Source organism: Cydia pomonella, chromosome 6, assembly GCF_033807575.1.
Source record: "Cydia pomonella isolate Wapato2018A chromosome 6, ilCydPomo1, whole genome shotgun sequence".
Lineage (NCBI taxonomy): Eukaryota > Metazoa > Arthropoda > Insecta > Lepidoptera > Tortricidae > Cydia > Cydia pomonella.
The window spans coordinates 6,579,202-6,602,901 of NC_084708.1; the positions used below are offsets into that span (position 1 = coordinate 6,579,202).

The window sequence follows — 23,700 nt, forward strand, 5'->3', positions numbered from 1 at the left end:
CTTCTGCGTATAAATAAGACATTATGACAATTTACGCACCTTGTTTATTGCACCTCACAAATCTAGAAATAAGTGTGCTAATAAAATAACGTTTTAAAATTTCACCAATGTTGCCAATACAATGCAATAGCCTATTCTTGCGTGGTTCAGTTTAAATGACAATTGTTTCATTTCAACAGTGCAGTTTCTACCCGCGTTACGTCAGCGAGGTAAATTGTGTTATTGTACTAAATACGTCGTGATAGTACTTTAACTACCGCCTATAGACTACGCGTTATAAACAGTTTACCAAGAGTAGCGCTTGTTTCACAGTATCACTCAGTATCATCGTACATAACGTTATACAGCTGGACATTTTGACCCCTAAAAGTATTTTTTTGTTGCATTTTGTTTTACAAGACTACAACGGATCTAAGATGAGCACATTTTTATTGTTTATATGTACAGGATGAATTATTTGAAATAATTTTTTGGTCTCAAACCCTAAGTTGTTAAGCAAGAGATTGTTTCTTTTGTGCACCGCGGTGGCTGCCTAATTTCTCATTAGTGATGATCAAGCCCATTTATAAGACAATTACAATTTTAGCGTTCTACTTATACATATAGTTCAAATTCATGTAATAGCGTTCTGAAATAACACGTTTGGGTAATATAGTATGACACATTAAAATATTCGGCGTAACAGAAAGCTGTTACATAATACAAATATATAGAACGCTAAAATTGCCTTTTAAACGGGCTTGATCCTTCTCACTTACGAAAAATTTGATAGCCGCCGAGGTGTACAAAAGAAGCAATGTCTTTTGTTTAACAGCTTAGGATTTAAGGCCAAATCATCATTTCAGATAATTCATACAAGTGGCATTACCAGGGTGAAGCATGACACGACAAACGACAAAAACGCAACCATCCTATCTCTATCTACACATCGAAAACCAACTAAAATTGCGGTTGCTTCCATACTAGGTGTGTAATATAATTATGTGCCAGTGGCCACAAGTCGCTTTTTATGCTCTTGCCAGCAGGTAAGTGATCTGTAATAAATAAATTGTGGTAGTAATTGCTAGGACCAGCGTGGGTGACAAGCAGGTAGCGTTTGTCGCGTAAATTCTGAAGTCTAGTTATATTTATCGTAGTTAATTTATTGCATAAGTAAACGTCAGGAAATGAATGGTGAAATTGTTAAATATTGTAGCAATATCAGGCAACAAGTGGTGAATACTCTGTAAGGTGCCAATTTGTAGAAGACAATATTTGTATTTTTATAAGCCATCTGGCAGTTATTGTGAGAAATATGAAATCCGTTTTTAATAAGAGTAAGCATAATTTATTAACTACAAGAAGTCAATCAAAAAATTATTCGACTTATTTTCCTAAGCATACTCGGAGTTGCGCTCAGTAAAGAACGCAATGAGTCGCGACTCATTTTTTTTTAAATAACTTATTGAAGCTGCAGATAAAGGTTACATTCAGATGACCGCAGCAGCGTTAGTGTTGCAGCGTTAAGACGAAAGTGGACTGCCGCTTCTCCATACAAACGTAGTCCCCATTTTCCCCTCCGGATATTGTCATTATTTGTGATCAATTCGATTTTTTTATTATTGTAAAAATTAGGAGCGAAAAACAGTATTCATATAAATTTTTAAATGCTCTTTCTTATAATAATTAAAAATTCGAAAAAAACAATTTAGGAGCATAGCTGTGGTTGACATACAATAAATATGATTTCGGTCTCTTTAAAGCAAGTGTGAATAGGCCGACTAAACCGATGAGCTCCATCTTAGGCCCTGTCTTCACTTTCCATGACTTCCGTGTAACTAGGGACAATCGCCGATCAGTTTATAATAAAAATAAAAATAAAATGTGACAAAATATTTTTAATAATAGGAATATCCAGAGGGAAATGAGGACTACGTTTTTATTAAAAGGCGATTTCGCACGGGTCCTTCATTTTCGTCTTCAAGCGGGCTATATATTGCTGTTGTTGCTTTACTATGGTGGTTGGAAAGTTCAACCTATACATATATGGCTAATTATTGGACAGGGATTTCGTTAAGTTATAAACGTTCAAACACCTTTATGTAAGAATGTCATTGATACTGTTACCGAGATTTGGCTCAAATTATTAAAGTACCAAGTAAGCATGGGATTCCTTGTTACAGAATAACCGTGAATAAGTTACGTGAGTAAAGTATAACATTGTCGCATTCGCCTTTGTCTCACCGCGCTCTGCCGCTTTCTTAGAGCCAGGAAGCGAGTTATCTCACTAGCGCACATTTTTCTTGCCGTATATACTTGCACTTATCGGAAGGAACGGTAACCGTTACCTCACGGATAAGGAAACATCAATTTACCTATATTAATAGTTTATTGTCTTACGTTGCATTCGTTAATAATATTTGCGTATACTTAAATACTTACAGCACAATGATTATTCGTAAAATATGGGATGTTTTTGCCAATTCGCTACTCATTAACTTTAAAATATTGATACTGCAAATGTGTATAAAGATATCCATACATAAACATATTATATATGTATATACATCTTACTTAAAAGTCCTTGGTATCATCGTAAACTCCTCAACAAACTATCGTCACAGTTAACCGGTTAGTGTGTATGTGACTCAATCAGTATTGCATAAAATGATGATCGATTCCTATGAGCATTCTGATAAAAGATACATGGAATTAACACTTGCTCGTAATAAGCTTTGAATGCCAATTGACACTTAAATACGATGTCGCAAGCGTTAAGTGGGAACATATAAGTATACGTCGAGTCAGTGGCACAGAGTTATTGAGGAGTGGTAAAGAAAAAATTGTGCCTTGAGTTTGACAGCCGCCATATGTTTTGTTGTAACTTAATTATCAACCGTCTATTTTTGACAATCGCAGATGCCACAATATGTTGGAGGCGATATAACGGTCACCTAAAGGTGAAGTTCGTATGTAAACTGCACACCGGTACACTGCTGCGGCGTCGTCGTAGGTGCTGCCGCTGTATCTGTTTTCCTCGATAGAATAAATGATGTTCGCCGCCACATTACTGCCGCGATTATCAGCTCTCGTCGAGCACTTCAGAATCGAAACACATTTTTTCCTCGGCTTTGCAATTTTTCTCTTTAAATATTTTTTTCAGTTGTAATTACTGACAAGCTAAATATATAACCCCAAACACAATTAGGTTGCGTTGTTTTATCACAGAGTTCCTATATCCACCTCTTGTCTCCATCATCAGATCAGCTCGATGGTACCATAATATTGCATTGTCACCCGACTTACATATGTATGCAAATTTTCAGCTCAATCGGAAACCGGGAAGTGGATCAAATTTAATTTCAAGATTTGATTACAAACAGACAACGGTCAGGTGAAAGTAAATAAAAGCTTGTAAAAAAACGGGTCCGTAAAAAGCTGCAACTGAATGTGCTAGGAAAAAGCTGCCTACCACTCTTACAGAAAAAAATATAATAATAAACTGTCAATTATCTAAATTAAAAGTCGCTTTTGATTGTAGTTATTCTAAAAACCTTACTTTGTTCTCTATTGCATCCGTTTTTTTTTTTTTTTGCAGTTTACCGTTATCCGTTTTTTTTATTAGTTTTTATTTTTTTATTTTTATTTTTTTTATTTTATTTTATAAGACACACCAACAGTACATAAACAAAGCTAGCAAAGTAACAAGTATAGTGGCCACGTATAATATCTATGCACCAATAACAGGTGTGCAACAGTAGTTGTTTCGGTACATCTACTTTTTAAAACTATTAAAAACAAATTAAAGTCATTTCTTGATTTTTTCTTCGTCAGGTGGCGAACTCACTCCGAACTTGAGGTATTTTTGGTTGTCACCTGACGATTTCGATTATTGGATCAGTTTTTCACTGTATACTCGTATCAAATTTTCTATAGAGATTCCGGTCGTTAATTTATGATAAATTCATCCCGCCTTAATTTCGTTTCGTTTAGTTTATATGGTGGTTGATTGTGCAGCACAATCAGTGCTTAACTCAGACAGATTACGTAATTATATGCAGTTTTATATTCATATAATTTTATGAATATACATAGTTATGGTTTATCCAATGAAACGAACACTATATTCTATAATCGATTACTACCGTGCGAACTATTTTACATTTCATTATTTCAATGAGGAAATGGTAGTGCTGAAAAACGATTATATTGCTACATACTCGTAATTATACAATAAGATATAGCTTAGTAAAATATATATTTAGTATAATAGAGAATAAATAATTATCCGGGCTTCACCACTGCAGGACTTCCTCACTTTTTCTTTGACATATAACATATATCACAGTTTATAATGTATATAGTAGTGTGACTACTTAAAAACACAAATCTAAATATTTAATAAAATAATTCGATTTGTCCCCAAATAATTAATAATTCGTAGAAATATCTGTAACACAATCTCATAAGAATTTTTCTATTTCATTAGGAAGTTTATACGCTTGGAAATTAAATGTAATACTTAAACTTTTAACGTTTATGCAAAATACAACACATTATGTTACAAGTAACATATTATTTTATTTAATATTAAGTAGTATTCAACGAGTGTAAAAAATTTAGTTTTGGTTAGCACTTAATCAAACGTGTATCAAACCAAGGACAATATTGTGCTAGCTAATAGTATTTAATTACAGATTATTATTTATTTTTCCAGGTACGCCATTAATTGACCATCTATGATTTAAGACTATATAATGCCGATGATTTTAATAGTCATTAACGCGTTAATTCCAACATTTTCCTTGACAATAATGATCTGCAGTTGTGAGGACTTTTGTGGTGAACTTAGGAGGCAAATTTTAAAATTCTATCTTTGTTTTTTTATAATAATGGTACAGCTATCATAACAGTTGCCCAATGCGATAGCGTAGCAAATAGTAAGGTATATCTATGAAATTATTTTTAATAAGTATAACATATCATAGACACACACAAAATAATAAAATCACCTTGTGCATATTCTAATTTTATTGTCTCCACTACCCAAAGGTTGTCGGCAAGAGCTCTTAAGCGATAAGACCGCCTATAGACATAGACATAGAATATTTTTATTTAACACCACATTGAAACATGTTTACAGGCAATACTACAAAACATTACAAGCCTTAAAATGAAACTTAATTAGGCACAAATTTATGTTTACATGTAGATATAAAAAACTTTTAAAATTATGATGCTAAAAAGTATTTATGTTCAATGAAATGCTATAAATTTAACAAAATAGTCGGTATTCCAGGGCAATGATCGGAATAATACAAACGGCCCTATTCGAAAAATGCAATACGGAAAAGATATGAGATCGTTAAGTTCTGGTTTAGATATAGATAAGTTCTCAATTAGATATCGTTTGTATGTGGTATAATTGACAGAAGCTGCACGATTCGGATGACCAATGTCACTTTGACGTTAGAATATCTTTGAAAGATCTTAGTCAGTGTTGCCAGATGGGTTTTGCGTTCCGTTACGTGCACCTCTTAAAAATAGTACGCAAATTCAAGTTGAGTACGCAGTATAAAATTTACGGTGCGTTCCTAAATAATATTAATCGGAAAACCACCGAATTTTATCGCTACTATAAAAATGTTGAAAATAGAACTTCACATATTTCGATAAAATATTTCTTGTTTAAGGAGACTCAATTCAATGCAAATTTGCCAACGGTGGCGTTTCGAAATGTAATACCGTCGCGGCGTCTGTCATACTTCGGTCTACTTAAACACGCTGCACGCTGCTGCGACGCGTCAGGGCCTACCGCGAACCACGTTCGACGTGTTGCCTCTCTGTCGCACTTATAAATTCGTACGTAAGTATGACAGGGAGGCAACACGTCGAACGTGGTTCGCGGTAGGCCCTCTGTTCTGTGATTGTTAGGCAAACACAAACATTTTTTTTTACAACGGACGCCCACGAGTATTCCTCTGCGTTGAAGTCATTGTTGAAGTTTGAAAACTCATAAAGTTTTGTTTTGTGAGTGAAACCGTGAATAATACTAAATAAAAATGTGTGACAGTGATCACAGTGATGAAAATATGTTGCCCACTACTCCTCAGGAAATATTAAAGCCTTTTCCGTTTATGTTGTTCCGTTGTTTGCTATTTTGACAACTTGAAAAGTTTTATCGGCAGTTTGCGTGTTATTACTGTGAAGTGTTTGGCCAAACCGCCGCTACCACTTTTGAAAGGATGCCACCCAAAAATCCAAAAATGTAAGTTACACAAAACAAAAAGAATTTATTTGCAGAAAAATATAGCTATTTGCCAGTTCCTTTGATCGTTAACTTATGTGACTGTTTTTTTTCAGTCGCTCGAACGCAGCACAAATTAGATTGCTCGTTGAATACATGTCACAGCACACCCGGTTCGCCAACCGGGAATTTGACGGGCCTCTAAGGACCCCAGAGGTACGAGGCGCAATGGGAGGCCCTTGCACAGGCCTTAAGGGAGCACGGGCCCAATAAGTCAGTGCAGGCATGGAAAGTGGTAAGTAAATATGCTTCCCATAGTTAAGATTTCCATCACTTAGTCCGCATAGAAGTCTTCCTAAACAAGACACTTTTTTATATATAATATTGAATGAAATTACAGTGCAATCTGTGCATAGTAATAAAATGAAGTATAATAACTAATAAAATTAACATTTTAATGATTACTGAGGTCATGATAATGCAGGTCAAAGAGTCAGTTGCTTATTATAATGTTTTCTAAAAAAGGTATTTAATATGTATAGTTTTGCTGTAGTGACCCACTAGGCTAAACCGGTCGTCGAACATTTGATTTGATTTTAATTTCTTAATAATATTTATGAAGTGAGTAATCTAAGCTTTCTTATTTCTCTTTGCTTAAACTAAGATCATAAAGAGTTTATTGTGTCTTGTTTATTGTATCTGTTGAGTTAATGTCAGGCTAAGTAGTTTCTAAAAGTACTTTGCGATACAAGTGCAAAAAGTAGGAAATTACCTTTTTGCATGTATATTGTACATACAACGTCTTACAGTACATATGGCACTTTTCAATATATGCATGTATAGTGCTAGTTACTGCACTAGGGCGGTAAAGTAGCACAATATGTATTGCAATAGTACATTACGATACAAGTGCGAAAAATAGTTAATTTATTTATTTAATTAAACCTTTGGGAAACAAACAGGCAAAAACAACACACATAGTTAATCAGATTACACATCCACAAGCCAAACAGTTTCCACTAATGAGTAATAACAATTATGTTGCTCAGAAATTAACATTAATATCAAAACATGCAAAACTCAAATAACTCAAACTGTTGAAAACAATATTAACAAATTGGCAAGTATGCTGAAATATAGTAACTAATCAATATTATTATTAGCTGTACATTTTATTACAGAAACAAACTGTTGTAATGATAAATGGAATATATCAATATCAGAAAAAATTTCATTATAAGTTCTACACGCTCTAGCTAAGAACTTATTTCTTGCATATGTAGTACGACCAAAGTTAATTGCAAATAGGTTTGTGGAGCGAGTTCGCCGATCAGGACATCGAATTGAAATTTTAGACAAAAGATTGGGAGAATCAATAAGGCCATGTATGATTTTGAACAAAAATATCTGATCTCGAATTTCTCTACGGGGTTGAAGAGAGAAATTGTCAGGGCAAAAAGATTTAAATTTATATTAAATTTCATTGTTCTGATAAATTTGTTCTGAATTTTTTGAATTGTGTTAATGTGAACATTGAAATGAGGATTCCAGACTGTAGTAGCGTATTCTAAGTTGGACCTAACAAATGCGTTAAAGAGAAGTTGCAGAGTCTTAGGGTTTGTAAAATCCCTGCTTTGTCGGAAAATGAATCCCAACATTCTGTATGCTTTTGCTGAAATTTTGTCAATATGTGAAATAAATTGTAGTTCGATATCAAGATTTAACCCCAGGTCCTTCACTTCAGACAAAACCCTTAACTAATTATACTCTATCTTATTGCGTTTTCTTGTAAATGTAATGGCACAGCATTTTTCGACATTCAAGTACAGTTCATTCATAGAACAATATAAACTCAGTCTATCAAGATCAGCTTGAAGTTTCATACAATCATCACTTGATTTAATAATGGTGTATATTTTAGTATCGGCATATAATAACAAGTCAGAAAATTTGAAACGAGTGGCGATAAATTAAAACACGACTGAAGGGAGTGTTTTAAATTGACACGAGTTGCGAATTACCTATTCGCACATGTATCGTACAACGTTTTACAGTACATAAGGTACCCTTTAAATGTTTGACACAGTAACGTAATATGGTAATTTTCGCACTAGTGCGGTAAAGTAGTACCATATGTACAGTCAGCGTCAAATACTTCGTAGTACACCATACTAAATATATGGTGTACCGAACTATTTGGCTACTTTGGTTGCTACAAAGTATTTGACGCTGACTGTACTGTAAAAGCTGTTTTAATACTATTAATAAGTATAGTTAGTGTATTAATTTTGCCATAATCGCATGCAGTTATGACTATGGGTATAAATATTGTTGAATTTATATAGCCGAGTCCACACAGAGCGACCGAGGAGGCGCGTGCGTTTTCCTTGCCCGAGCGCACGTCTACACTGGCCAGTTTGTGCGTGAGAATATTGCCTCACGCGTATGCTCGCTCTGTGTGGACCCGGCTAATCATGTATAAATGACAACAGATTTTATTCTCTAGGTGGGCACCTGCTCCCCGCTGGCGACACCCTTGCAGAAGCTAGCATTTTCAGATATATTTACTTTTTAAGTTTTTGGTTTGGTTTAACCGGAATTATTTTTACCCGACTATGAGAATGGGAAGGGTTATGATTTTAGCAGTCTACGTATGGATGCCGTATATATGCCGGTATGTTTTTGTTGTGTATAAATTACTAATCAATTTTGGTGAATGAGGTGTTTATCGGTTCATTTTTATGGGGTGACATAGACTACATAATAATATTTAACTGACTTTGGACAAGGAAGAGGTGCTTTAGTTAAGAAAAAAATCATAGTCGGGTAAAAGTTTTTACAATCTTTTGCTTGTTTTCATTCTTATAACAAATATTTTAAACTTGCATGTGCTCATTGCCTCAGATTGACGACTACGTTGAGTTTTCGGGTGCTGGGAACAGTGTGGCTGGCAGCACGTTTTCTGCCACTGCTGAAAATCTCGTTGTTGTTCCAACAACCGCCACCGTTACTGCGGCCTTGCTCAGCGAACAACCCCACTTCTCCACCTCTCATTTGTCCTCGTCTCCCTCTCCTTCTGCCAGCCCTATACGCTCCACGCATTCAGTACTGCCCACAAGTCCTGGACTACCCGAACGTCCCTCTCTTGCCGCCCTTTCCGCCCGCTATGCCCGTCCCGCCCTTCTCGCTCGTTCCGCAATAACCGCCCAACCCGCACGTCTTGTCCTGCCTGCACGTCAAGTACACAGCTCTGTGTACGTGGATCCGCGCCCTGCACGCGTATCCACGTACACAGAGCTGTGTACTTGCCCCGCAACCGCACGACGGAACCGGCACCTTCGACAGCACAATTTAATCATCTGCAGCATGAGCATGATAATATTTTAAGAGTAATTAATTAATTTATGAACTAATAATTCTGTTTTAAGATCAGGTTGAGTACGAGAAACATTGTTTATTTAACTTGGGACAAGAAAAACAGTAACTTGGCAGTAAGAATGCATACATAAAGCCTGTAAGCTCCATACTTGACGTACCATTCCCTACAAGTGTTTCTCTTGCCTCCATATTTCGCTTACCCCATCTGACCTTATTTGTATTGATAAAACATACAAATAATAAATATATATATACGCGAGCAATCGCAAAATCTACATTTCGGGATTTATCGTATCGTACAGTGCCGTTTAAATAAAATAACACCACCAACTACCCATAAGAGGGTTATTATGAAACTTATAATTAACATGCATTTTATTGAAAGGCTGGAATTTTATTTATCTTGAAATCTTGACCATGGTCATATGTTTGACTGGACGGTACACGGCAATGTTATTATTACTAATATATTTCATAACACTAGACTTATTCAATCCTAAGTAACCTATTAGCTTCTCATTCGTGTGCGGTATATATCAGCGTTTGGTAGTATCATAATAGTCAAATCTGGTGTTGGTTGTTGTTAATAGTTAAATGTTCATAAAATTTGACAACTTATTATAGTTATATTTTGTGTGAGTCAGTTATCATAACAGAAATAAGATATAAAGCTGTTAATACCGTAAATTGTGTATGGATATGTTTGACTCAAATTCTGTATTCCCACAATAAGTAGGTATACGGGGAGCCCGTAAGAAATCAGTGGTATATGAAGGCTTTCTTGTGCAACTTTAGTATGAGCTGGGACAAGTAAATGTAGTTATGTAGAACAGATAATCTCCATTGTGGTAGATGGCGCTATTTATTATGTGCTCTGTGATACCACTTAGTTTAAACTTGCTATAACATATTTTATGTTGACAGGATATCCTGAACGAACTGAAAATTTTTAATGAGGCGCAGAAACAAAAATGGAGTGTTTTGAAGGAGGGGCACGACTTGTTGGCGAATCGGTAAGACTTTTAATACTGATATCAAAGAAAATTTGAAACAGGTGGATTCTCAAAGAAACCTTTGTAGCCACAGTAAATTTACTGCAATTTTTCGACACATGATTAAAACTTTTAGAACGTCATTTGACTTTGATCCTTATCCGTACACTGATATGTGTATAATTTGTTAAATATCAAAAAGTGGCGCCATCTAATAGATCAAAGGCCCGGGCCGGGTTATGCCCGGTAATATGGCGCCCCTTTCTGATATTTAACAAATTTGACACATCAGTAAAAGAATAAGGATCAAAGTCAAATGGCGTTCTAAAAGTTTTAATCGTGTGCCTAAAGATGGCAGTAAATCTGCTGTAGCTACAAAATTTTCATTGACAATCCACCTCTATTTCAAATTTTCTTTGCTCATATCAACTAACAAATAAACGTATTATTTATTGTTTAAGTAGTATGTACTAGTAAAAACACGCGAACGAATGAACAAGCACTCCTACCCCGAGGTTGAACTACCTGACTAATTATAGGTTCATCCTCTGACCTTTCCAAGGAGCAAGATCTTATTTTCGTGTATGAGAGCCTTTGGAATACAATATTATTAACGCCCGAATGAGTGCTACCGCGTTTAATTTCGCCACTAGGGGTGCTAGTGTAGACGGAGGTCTTTCGAAATGTCAAATGCATAGCTTTTTTATCGTGAATTTCTACTCCTCATTCATAATTGTGGTAAATCTTATTTCATCTTTGATTAGTTAGTCACCAAACAAAAGTAACTCAAATAGCCGGGTCCACACAGAGCGAGCATACGCGCCAGGCAACTTCCTCACGCACAAAACGGCCAGTGTAGACGTGCCGCGGACGAGGCGGAGCGCGCGGTTTACTCGCCCGAGTGCGCCGCCTCGGCCGAGGCACGTCTACACTGGCTGGGATTACCATCGAATCGTCTAATGTCGGTTTTGTTCCTTTGGGTTTGTTGTACCTAGTGACATGTTTTTTAAACGATTGCAACGCCATCTGCGAGTTGCTCGAGAGACTCAACTTACACACATATATGGATGTGGCTTCAAAAGTAATCACCGTTAATATCTCGTACCTTGAATAAAGGACCCACTTCTTAATTATTATTATAAATTATATTTTGGTATTGTTCCAGTATTAACACATTGGAGGACACCGAGATTATTGAGAACTTGGAAGACACAGTTATAATGGAAGAGGAAGACGTCTGAGCTAAGCGCTGTCCTCGCACCCTCCGTCTAGTTTACGTTTGCGGCCATATCAAAAATACACACCGTATGTTTATTAGGGTTCCGTACCAAAAAGGTACAAAAGGAACCCTTATGGTGCTATTGCTAAATATCTCGAGAAGTACTTAAGCTATCGATGTGAAATTTGGAATAGTAATGAATAACGCTGACCCAAACATATTGGATGTGTATTTATTTTATTTTATTTGTAAGTATTAATAATGGAAAATTCCCAATATGAAGAGGGGGTAAAATTGCAAAGTCTAGTTAAATAGGTCAAGTGGGGTATCATTTGAAAGAGCTCAAATTGAAAATTACAAAACAATTTTTTATTTTCATTGTGAAAAAAAAATTTACGTATGAAGGAAAATGTGATAATAATACCATCCCCCCCCCCCCTCTCATCTCCGAAGTTTAAGAATAAAAATTGTTTTTTTTACATTGGTCAAGTCTTTCATGAGAAAATTTGAAGTTTGTACGGAACCCTCGGTGTGCGAGGTAAACGAACTCGCACTTGACCGGTTATTCTTATTGCCCATAAGGCCCGTCCTTAGATATATGTCAATGATTACGGTGATCTCGAAAATGGCTCAAATGATTTCAATTAAATTTGCTATATGGGGGTTTTCGGGGCGTTTTTGAGTTTTTACCTATTTGTTTTCCGAGCAAAAGGAATTAAAGTTTACTGATTTTGAAAACTGTGTTTTATTAGTAAAATAATGTTCTGATTACATTTCTTGAAAGAAAATACATACTTATTTAGTATATTACTACATAGAGCGGGAAAAAGGGATTTGGTTCATACACATTTTATAATATGGTTAACTCTTTCCCATTTTTCCTGTGGCCATAACAAAGTTAAGGGAATCTAAAGCATTGCGCATTTTTCTACGTTTTGTATATTAGGTAGGTATTTGTATCAGAATAAAACATAGTAATAAGCAAAATATGTATTTATTAGACGCGCACGCTTTTCCTGCGCCACTCTTAATAGTAGTCCGTTTTGCGCATGACGATGAGGAAGTTCTTGAGGAGCGTCTTCATCAATATCTCCTACGATTTCCTCGGGAACATTTCTGCAAGAAAAAGGAGAACATCGGTAAGAATATTAGAATTTAAAGAAGAAATCTAATCATCACTATAAAGAGTAAAATGTGAAACTTTCTTCATCAATCGCTGAACAATGAAATTTATTCCATTTGCCCTTATCTTCATTTAATAGGGAATATTACGCGAAACTCTGCGTAGGGGTCACAACTACCACAATCCATCACAATCTGAGGGCCTCCGCTAGCTGACGCGGATTATCCGAACGGACGCCCCGTCTAATAACAAATTGTATGAATAGCATGAATTGTATGAATTGTGTTGGTTACATAATACTTAATCATCTGAACAACTAACGAAACTTCCCCCTTGCTTATGCCTTTTTTACATTATGATAGGTATATTAACTTAGTCATGAACTATTTATTCTGTGGTCGTGATCTTAGTACATTTACTAACATGCACTTGCCCCATTCCAATAACCCGGGGTTAACCGGTTAAACCGTTAACCCAATGTGAAATTGTACTGGTAACATGGTAACTCCAGGGTTAACCACTTAACCCCGAGTTAGTGAAATGGTGCAAGTGGTGCTAAGGGATTTAGAAACAGCGCGCCAAGCGGGATGTTTTGGAAACTCAAAATTCCATACAAAATGACAGTTAACGCAAACGCGTACGTCACGTCTCCCCATCGAATAAATTTACACTAGGTACAGATACACAATTTTCTGCTTACCCAGAAGGAAATACTCCCCAATGTGGCCATTGTACAATCTTCTTAATTCATCCTAAATGGACGAATTGTTAAATATGAAAGAGTCGTGCACACGGCCAGGAAACCTCGTGTTTACTGCCAAGATCTTACAGTTGACATCTGCAATCTGAAGATATAAGGTTATTTATATTCTTATTTGAGAATTGGTGACAACCAAGTAGTAACATATAAGTTATTATTTTAATGAATTATTATAATCAATCTAGATTAGGTACATCATTATCTTAGTCGATTTGTGTTAGATTGTCCCATAGTATTTATATTTCTTTATTTAATTATAATATACATACATTGCGGTCAGTGATGAGGATTTTATGATTAATATAAAAAAATCATTATTTGTAACTAAAATTGAAACTTACTAGCTGTACATTAAGAGCGTGAACGCCTTTCCGATTCAGATATTGCACTCCGTGTGGCACAGGTGGGAAATATTTTCACTTGAGTGCAGTCTACTGCACCCAAGATATTTGGCAGACCATATGCATCCTCAAATCCTGAGGCAACTGATCGTCGGGACCGATCAGTTCCAGGAAAAACTATTATCCATTGGTCTTTAAGTCTGTAAAAAGGAGCATATTTTAGATGGCACGTTTTAGAACTTAACCTTAGTCAAACCTAGCTAGTATTGCAATTCCAGATTATGTATCCAATGTAACTAACTACCTGAACATAACTATCAAACAATACCTATCTCATTACACAATACATCAACACTGATGCTTATTCAAAAAAGTAAAAACTACTAAGATAGCCCTAGTATACTCTCACAGTTTTTGATGCCTAGTAGTTCAGTGGTCCAATGAACATACCTTCTGTTCACAGCATCTACAAATTGTTCGAGATACTGTGGCTTACAGTCGTCTGACCAATAGATAAACCATGATCCTGACCAGTCCCGTGTTGATAATTGCCATCAGCCAGCATATGTAATGCTGTTAGAATCTTATTTAAGTAGTTGTACACAGCTTAATTATTTAAGTAAATTTTTTCGCTTAAGAAATATTTAAATTTTAAGGTATAATGTAGCACCTCTGTTATGTTATAGACAACAATTTCACCCAAATATTTGTATCAGCTAATTTTGTGTGATTGTGCGGTATCGTAACATACAAACTTTTGGTACTATATGAGCAACACTGCAATATTATAGCTTTACCTTAAGGTGAGATGGCAATCCATCACCCTTGTGAGGCTGGAGGTCGGCGTTGAGTTCTTCACAAATATATAACACTAACTCCTTTCGTACTCTGTATATATGACGGAACTCTTCGTCCGGCATATCAAAGGGGTTTGCAGCGTCCCTCAAAGATCGTCGCTGAATCCTTCTTCTTTCTTTTTCCTCTGCAGCAGTTGCGAGCTGGAAGAAAAAAAAATCTCGACATCCCTGCAAAGAAAATATTGACAATATTATATGCAGCGGAACTTTTTTTTTTTTTTGCTACGTCGGTGGCAAACAACCATACGGCCCGCCTGATGGTAAGCAGTCTCCGTAGCCTATGTACACCTGCAACTCCAGAGGAGTTACACTACTAACTAACTAACACTCAATAACTAACACTCAATAAAATCATAGAAAAACGGATACTTACTGATAATTTATACCTTAACATAGGTTTTTTCATGAGCTTTGCATCCACGACAACGCTTGTCGGGACCTAAGAAGCACGTAGATAAAATTAACTATATTGAACTGCCAAAATGGGATAATGTGTCAAATTATCCGACGACCATGTTATGCAAATTGTCGATTGTCATCTATCGCTGTCAAATGTGGATAACTCCTATTATCGTCTGCAACCGTAGTGTGAACGATAAAATCGAAGAAAACTGTCATTTTAACAACAAGATTGTCACCATATCGCGTGATAACTAAGACCATGCTAAGCCCGCAGCGTAATAAGAGTGTAGTACCAAGTACAATTCTTTCGATACATACTTTTTGCAGCTGACTGTACCTATGTTCAATTCAACTTCATGTAAGGTCAGCATGGGAAAGTGTGGCACACAGCCCATTCAGGTATGTGAGGCTGACATTGGGGTCTGTTTATACATTGATTAGTGTTTATTGCGAGTTCAACCATTAGCTACTTGCATTAAATGGCAAATGTATGAACCTGCAAATAAATAATAAATAAATAAAATAAAATAGCCTTTTATTTCTTGCGAAATTTTAACATTTTAACATTGTTGTTTAGAGTTAAGTTAAAATAATTTTAGAACCAACATCAAAAAACTATAAGCAAACTTAATTACTTATAGCTTCCCAATGGCAGCTCTAAAACTATTTCAAAATTAATTTTAATATGTAGCAAGAACCCCGTCTTCACAGGTGAAGGCCTCCTCCAGAGTTTTCCACTCATCTCTATCTTGAGCTATTCGCATCCAGTTTTGACCAGCTATATTTTTTATTTCGTCTTCCCATCTAGTAACAGGTTTTCCTATACCCCGTTTCCCTAGTGGCCCTTTCCATGACGTAACATTTTTGGTCCAACGCTGGTCCGTTATTGCCTGCAAATAAGACTAACCAATTACCCTCAACACAAGCCTTATTGAGCTTACTGTGGGACTTAGTCAATTTGTGTAATAATGTCCTATAATATTTATTTATTATATCACGATTGTATAATAGTTATTTACGATACATTAGTGGCGATAAATTGAAACACGACCGAAGGGAGTCTTTTAAATCGACAAGAGTTGCGAATTACCTATTCGCACATGTGTCGTACAACGTTTTACAGTACATATGACCCTTTAAATTTTCGACATACTTAGTTACATAATGTGCTAATTTACACACTAGTGCGTAACACTATAGTAGCACCGTATGTACTGTAATAGTACATTACGATACTAGTGCGAAAATAGGAAATTCGAAACGAGTGGCGATAAATTAAAACACGACCGAAGGGAGTGTTTTAAATCGGCACGAGTTGCGAATTACCTATTTGCACATGTATCGTACAACGTTTTACAGTACATATGGGCCTTTAAATGTTCGACACAGTAACGTAATACGCTAATTTTCGCACTAGTGCGGTAAAGTAGCACCATATGTACTGTACATAGTTATTTGTGCAACAAGACAGGAAAGTTGGTTTTTCTTGCGAGTGTTGATTTTGAGTAAGCGAAAGATTCTATAATTGCATCACGAAGCGAGTGATTCTAAGTTAGAATCTTGAGCGTAGCGAGGGAGTTAAAAACACGAGATGTAAAATAACTGCTCTCGTGTGACACGCAACTTTTCACCTCAGTAGTGAGTTCATTATTAAAGGTTAATAAAATTAAACATCAAGTAAAGTTAACCACATTTATTTACATTCATGAATGAAAGGCATCATCATTATGACGAAAGCTTGTCTCACTCACTGGAGTGAGGAAAGTCGCATTTAAATTTCGGTGACAATATTTTTACGAAAGGGTGTAGCATCGGCGGTCGATACTGGAGCTGGGATTTTACGCGGTAGGCCGTACGGCGGTGCACGGTGTGGCGTTATTGTGGCGGAAATGTTTATTTACATCGGTTTCGATTGTGCATTGTAAAAGTGCGCGACTCGCTGCTGTAAAGATAGTATTATCGGATCGTTCGCTCTTGGTGTTCTCTGTGTACATGCCCGTCGATTCTGCGGAGACTCTTACCGAATTTACGGAATGCCTAGGGGAAATGGCGGCAATAGTGGAGGAGTGCCAGGTAGACTGCGTCTTCATATTAGGGGATTTCAACGCTCACCCGGGCAGACGATTCGGTAAGGAGTTGTTAGACTTTTGTGCGGATGTTAGATGGCAATGTGCGGACATAGACATTCTAGGAGTGGCCTCGGATACATACACCTATGTTAGTGATATTAATGGTACTAAAAGCTGGCTGGATCACTGTGTAGTATCTGAAGCGGCACGGAAACTAATACGGAGTATAAAAATACATTATGACGTGTACTGGTCGGACCATCATCCGTTAGAATTAGTTTGTAATTTAAATTTAATTAGAAATAATAATATTACAAGTAATATAGTACTTATATAATAAGATTATTTGGGGAGAGCGTGACGCAGCACAATTGACATTATATGAAAATTATTGCAATGAAAAATTTAAATATATTGATTTTCCAATTGTAGCAGGATAGCCTAGGAAAAATTGCCCCAGCGATTTTGGGCCGAAACTGTAATCAAACGATTCCTTTTGGGGAGGTTATACTCTGCACAAAGTTTCATCCCTCTGTTACCCCCTGGGGGTGAAAAACACCCGACTAACCCCAAAACTGTTTTAATTATTTTTTCCTAAACTATGAAAGTGACGAATTTCAAATTTTGTACAAATATTAATAAGATCTATGATTGATCTATGTGCTAAAAAAATATTAACCCCCTAACCATTTAAACTCTTGTAAAAAAAAACAAAAATAAAAAAAGAATCAACCTGTATATCAAGTTTGGCTCATGGTACCACACCATTTTTTTTTTTTAAAATGAACCAGTTTATATTCTACATGATACAAAAGTTTCATGGACCTACTCCAGAAGGAAACATTGCGAAATTAATATGTATTGGCTCTTTGGTGCGTACTATTCATTGAACTCCCACTAAGAGCCTTGCATTATTAATAAACAATGGCTTGCGATCGGACCGCTGGCGCTGCTCGTGCTCGATTTGAAAAAGGTGGGGATAAAGAAGTATGAATCAAACTCATTTGTATTTATAAAAACATTTTTAGGGTTCCGTAGTCAACTAGGAACCCTTATAGTTTCGCCATGTCCGTCTGCCTGTCTGTCTGTCTGTCCGAGGCTTTGCTCCGTGGTCGTTAGTGCTAGAAAGCTGAAATTTGGCATGGATATGTAAATCAATAAAGCCGACAAAGTCGTACAATAAAATCTAATTTTTTTTTTGAGGGTACCTCCCCTTCACGTAAAGTGGGGGTGAATTTTTGTTTTTTGCTTCAATCCTACAGTGTGGAGTATCGTTGGAAAGGTATTTCAAAACTAATAGGGGTCTTCAACAAACATTTTTTGATAAAGTGAATATATTCGGAGATAATCGCTCCGAAAGAAAAAAAAATGTGTCCCCCCCCTCTAACTTTTGAACCATAGGTCCAAAAAAAATGAAAAAAATCGTGGAAGTAGAGCTTAAGAAAGACATTAAATGAAAACTATAGAGGACATGATCAGTTTAGCTGTTTTTGAGTTATCGCAAAAAGTTTCCCCTTCATAGTAAAAAGACATACTTTAATTAGGTACTGATTATGCAAATTTGCCTATTTGTTTAACTCGCGTGAAAGGTACCGTTTCATCCCTTGGTTAACAATTTACTATACTTAAAGCTCCAGTTTAGCTTATTGTGACGGAAGAGTAACTACGGAACCCTACACTGAGCGTGGCCCGACATGCTCTTGGCCGGTTTTTTAAAATTATCTTGGTTTCGGGTCCGAGACGTTGCGTATTAAGCATGATACGAGTATAATGATTAGTAGCTACGAAATAGTACGTTTATTTTAATTTCGCAATGTTCCTTCTGGAGTAGGTCCATGAAACTTTTATATAATATAGAATATAAATTGGTACATTTAAAAAAAAAAATGGTGTGTGTACCGTGAGCCAAACTTGAGATACAGGATGATTCTTTTTTCATTTTTGTTTTTTTTACAAGAATTTAAATGGTTAGGGGGTTAATATTTTTTTAGCACATAGCTTTTAGTCTTATTAATATTTGTACGAAATTTGAAATTCGTCACTTTCATAGTTTAGGAAAAAATAATTAAAACAGTTTTGGGGTTAATCGGGTGTTTTTCACCCCCAGGGGGTAACAGAGGGATGAAACTTTGTGCAGAGTATAACCTCCCCAAAAGGCATCGTTTGATTACAGTTTCGGCCCAAAATCGCTGGGGGCAATTTTTCCTAGGCTATCCTGCTACACCCTTTTATGTATATAAATAATACGTATGCCCCTTTGTTTGATTTTTTAAGATTTTTCAAATATTATAAGTGTTTTTGATAATTGTATGGAATTTGTATTTTGCTCCTCATCATTTGGCCTTTAACATCAATTAAATGATGGTTTGAACAGCGCCCATAACATTAAGGCACTTACGTAAATGACTAGTAAGTCCAATTCGAGAGCGGCAGCCGCGACCGCATGGCGGGCAGGAGAATGTCATGCCCGGTGACGAAGGTGGGAAAACAGCGCGCTGGTGTCTCAGTTCTCGCCTAGTGTGAAGGAGTTTAAGCCATGCTTCATCGTGTGCAACTACTCCATCTCCCAGGGTCTTCCTCCAGTGCTCGCGGTCTTCAGCCTCCCTTTCCCAGTTGGTGGGATCGATCCGGAAGGACAACATATCTCGCTTTGCGCTATCCTTTAAACGAAGCATTGGTCGCTCAACCGGTCGTTTCGCGTGCGCTACTTCGCTTAGGATAGTCTTATGGCTCCTCTACATGATGGCCCAGCGTAGGCCAGTCCTAGGGACGCATTTATGCGTTAGAGGGAGCAAGTGATATTGCTATCTCATTTCACCGCATAGCTGCGTCCCTTGGACTGGCCTACGCTGGGCCATCGTGTAGAGGAGCCCTTACGTGGCAAACGAGAGGGCTCCATCCTGTGCACGTGCCCCAACCACCGTAAGCGTCTCTGTTTCAAGACTGCTGTGATACTGGGTAAACGTGCGATGCTAAGTACCTTCTCATTTTGCTCCTATCTTATACCTAATAATAATAAATCGAAAAGAGGAAAACAAAGGGGCATAGCTATGGTTAATATACATGAAATTGTTTAAAAATATTATTCATAATGTCAATATTGAGGGAGGAAAATGGGGGAAGTGGTCGTCCACTATCCTCTAAAATATTTTGAATGTTTCAACCATAAACCTAGGTAGCAAGTTAGCAACTTCTGCTAACAATCTCTGCACTACAATGTAGAATTTAAAATTGGGGGTAAAGTGTCTTTCTGATCGGTCACAAAAGAGCATTATTTATGAAGTATAGAAATAAAAAATATTTCTTTTTTAATTTTTTATTTACTACCTTGAAAGTACAGGCCTTGCTTAAATAAACATAACAAACTATTATTTTATACCAATTATTGGGTTTTTGGTTCAGATAAAAAGCAGTCAAACACATCTAACCCAGTAAATAAATAATATAAAATCCAATCATAAATAATAACAAATGTGTTGTTTTCAACAGTAAATATTAGTATGGACTACACAATGTACTAAATCATAATCATTCTTTATTGCAACCATGGTACAGTATAGATGTTGTACATGATATACAATGTCTCACATGGACCCTGCAAGGGCACAGCATATAATATCTTATTATTCATAATCATAACTCATAACATATTATATTATTATTAACAATGAAGCAATTCTTATATTACACATGAGATCACTAATAAATGTCAAAATAAATTATCAAAGAATGAGTCATCAAAGAAAAAAAATAAACAGAAAACTCATCTAAGATAAGTAAATTTTCTCGCACTTATTTAATGGATAAGACCTGTAGGGCTAAGATGGTCGACTCTTTATCATTTGTCACCATGTCTGTCACGTTCTAACAAATATGTAAGCGCGAAAGTGACAGGCATAGTGACAAGTGATAAAAATGGAGCCATGATGCCACCGCTGATAAGACTAATGATTGTAGTTTAACTTTCTCTGTAGGGCTAAGGTCAACTCTTTATCATTTGTCACCACGCCTGTCACATTCTAACAAGTATGTATGTAAGTGCGAAAGTGATGGGCATAGTGACAAGTGATAAAAATAGAACCATAGTGGCACCGCTGATTTGTTCTTATTTTACTACAGGTTTATAAAAACCTAACCTAACCTAAGTCAGTGGCAAACAAGCATACGGCCCGCCTGATGATAAGCAGTCTCCGTAGCCTATGTACGCCTGAAACTCCAGAGGAGTAGGAGAAGGAGGTAACTACAGAAACAAATTTGAAATGTTTAATTATCAGTATTAACATACTAGAAACTTAATTATGAAGTAGCTGTATTGTTAGAATGTTTTTTGAAGAACTATTAATTTCATACCTTTTTGTTTTAAAATGTTTTTTCAGTTCTGGAGCCGTTTACTGAAACGGCTTTCAAAGGAAAAAATAACTCACTGTATATTTATGTGTTATATATTTTTGTGAATATTGAACATTAAAATATTTTACTGGTAACAACTGAGAATAATCATTCCCACTAGGACCCACCAAAGTAAGTTAATGGTACTACAGATCATTATTAGAAGAAAGATGAGAAAACCCATTCTTTAGCTAGTCTATCTATAACTTAGAATATTGACCCGTTTGGGCCGCTCATCTGATTTGGAGTTTATTCAGTAAAATATTATTTTGCCTAATATTTAAACATTATAACTTACTATATTGATCACTTTCGTATATACTATAAGGGTATTGAGTTATTATGAAACAATTTGTAACTCATAAGCAGACAAGTTAGTGTACAATATTATGTATGTACCTACAACTAATCAGATAGTGGAAAGAAGCAATTTTGTGTCATACAAGGCAACATTGTTTTTAGTTTGTTACTAACTGATGGGTAAGTGCCTATATTTAAATGGGTCATCACAAGACAGTGTACGGATTTTCTGAATTAAAATAATTTTAGATAGTCTTACATATAGCAAACCTGTAATTGAGGTAACACAAACAAAAGAGGCACTATCACTTTATCTTAAATCACCACAAATAAAATTATTATCTTGACAGTCCACGTGTACCTAAATGAGTAACTAGCTGGAACCAGGCGGCGCGAACAACCACGACGTCAACACTTCCAAAAGTTTGTCGTGACACTCTTGCGACCCCAGGCTGCCTTCTTCTAGGATTCTAAGTCTGCTAGTCCATTGATACTTAGCACGAACGAATCATCTTTTAGCTTGAACAGGGGATGAATCTGCTTCGGAGAACCTTTGTTTCGTGAGGGCACGATATATAGATTTATGTTTTCCATTTACCTAGTTAATGACGATTTCGCCAGGAACTGTTCTCATAGGGGATAAAGTTGTCCCGTAGTTGCTTTTAGTAAAGTGATCGCTGGTTTTTATTAACAAATAGCCACAATGGATGGAGTGCCGGGTGTTGACTGTTGACTAAAGAATGGTTTCAAGACTAATTCTTCATTAGCTGCACACTTCCACGTTAGTTTACTGCAGTATAAGCTAACAGTTTAAATATTATCATCGAGCAAAATAACAAAAACAAACATTCTTGACCCGACTTCGCCATTTTTAAGACATGTTTTCATAATTTGACGTATCAAATTACCTGTCAAAATTGACAAGTATGCTCCACGACCAATCACGTTTATGAGCTTTCGAGAAGTCACTTAGATCTTGCTTAGATCTCTAAACCATCTCTTATTGATGTCTTATTGAAATAAGACCGGAATCAAAGTTAACGTCAATTTTGACATATCGTTTAGTTATCGATCTTTTCAATCTCTTTCCAAGAACTAACGCATCTCTAAATCATTGTTCGAATCGGGCCCAAAGTGATAACAACAGATTTTACCGTGGGGCCAATATGAAATTTCGAAACTACAGGGATCCCATAACTTGCTGCTTATATTCATGTGATCTTGGTTTGATGGGTTATGCTCCCGAGAGACAATAATTATGGTCATATTAAATAACTTTTCTCAAACCAAATCTTTAAAAAAAACTCAAGGCCAATTTAAAATTACTACTAGATTTGATATTTTCATTATTTAATATATTAATATAAGTTGATTTTACAATAAAATAACAAGTTTTCATACCTTTGAAACGATTCGCACTTCATCTCACTCGCACTAATAACCGTGATCGATCGTATGAAAAACCATAACAGATTTTAAAATCTGAACACCATCCAGCAATTGAGGATAGGAGTTTTATTTTCACCGGAAAATTTGTTCAGCATGACCATCTTAATCATTTTTTTATCATACCTAATATATATTAAGTTTTAAAAATCTAAACCTAACCGTCGAAGTAAGAATGTCACCTCTGTCGTATGCTGT

General features: G+C 36.1%; 1 protein-coding gene and 2 long non-coding RNA genes across 9 annotated transcripts in view; 1 reads left to right on the plus strand and 2 right to left on the minus strand.

The window, feature by feature from the left end:
• The window catches only part of LOC133518806 (mucin-2), a 167,387-nt gene that overhangs the window by 127,613 nt on the left and 16,074 nt on the right, over window positions 1-23,700 (minus strand). The gene's annotated exons all lie outside the window — the stretch shown is intronic.
• LOC133518813 (uncharacterized) overlaps window positions 1-23,700 on the minus strand; it is a 113,811-nt gene that overhangs the window by 83,937 nt on the left and 6,174 nt on the right. The gene's annotated exons all lie outside the window — the stretch shown is intronic.
• Window positions 5,354-12,553, plus strand: LOC133518794 (uncharacterized). Of its 3 annotated transcripts, none has more exons than XR_009799533.1 (4): window positions 5,354-6,521; window positions 8,733-8,900; window positions 10,529-10,617; window positions 11,762-12,553. It is a non-coding gene; the product is annotated as an uncharacterized LOC133518794 (long non-coding RNA). The 3 variants fall into 3 exon arrangements; XR_009799532.1 differs by lacking the exon at window positions 8,733-8,900 and having other exon boundaries at window positions 5,354-6,247; window positions 6,343-6,521; XR_009799531.1 differs by lacking the exon at window positions 8,733-8,900.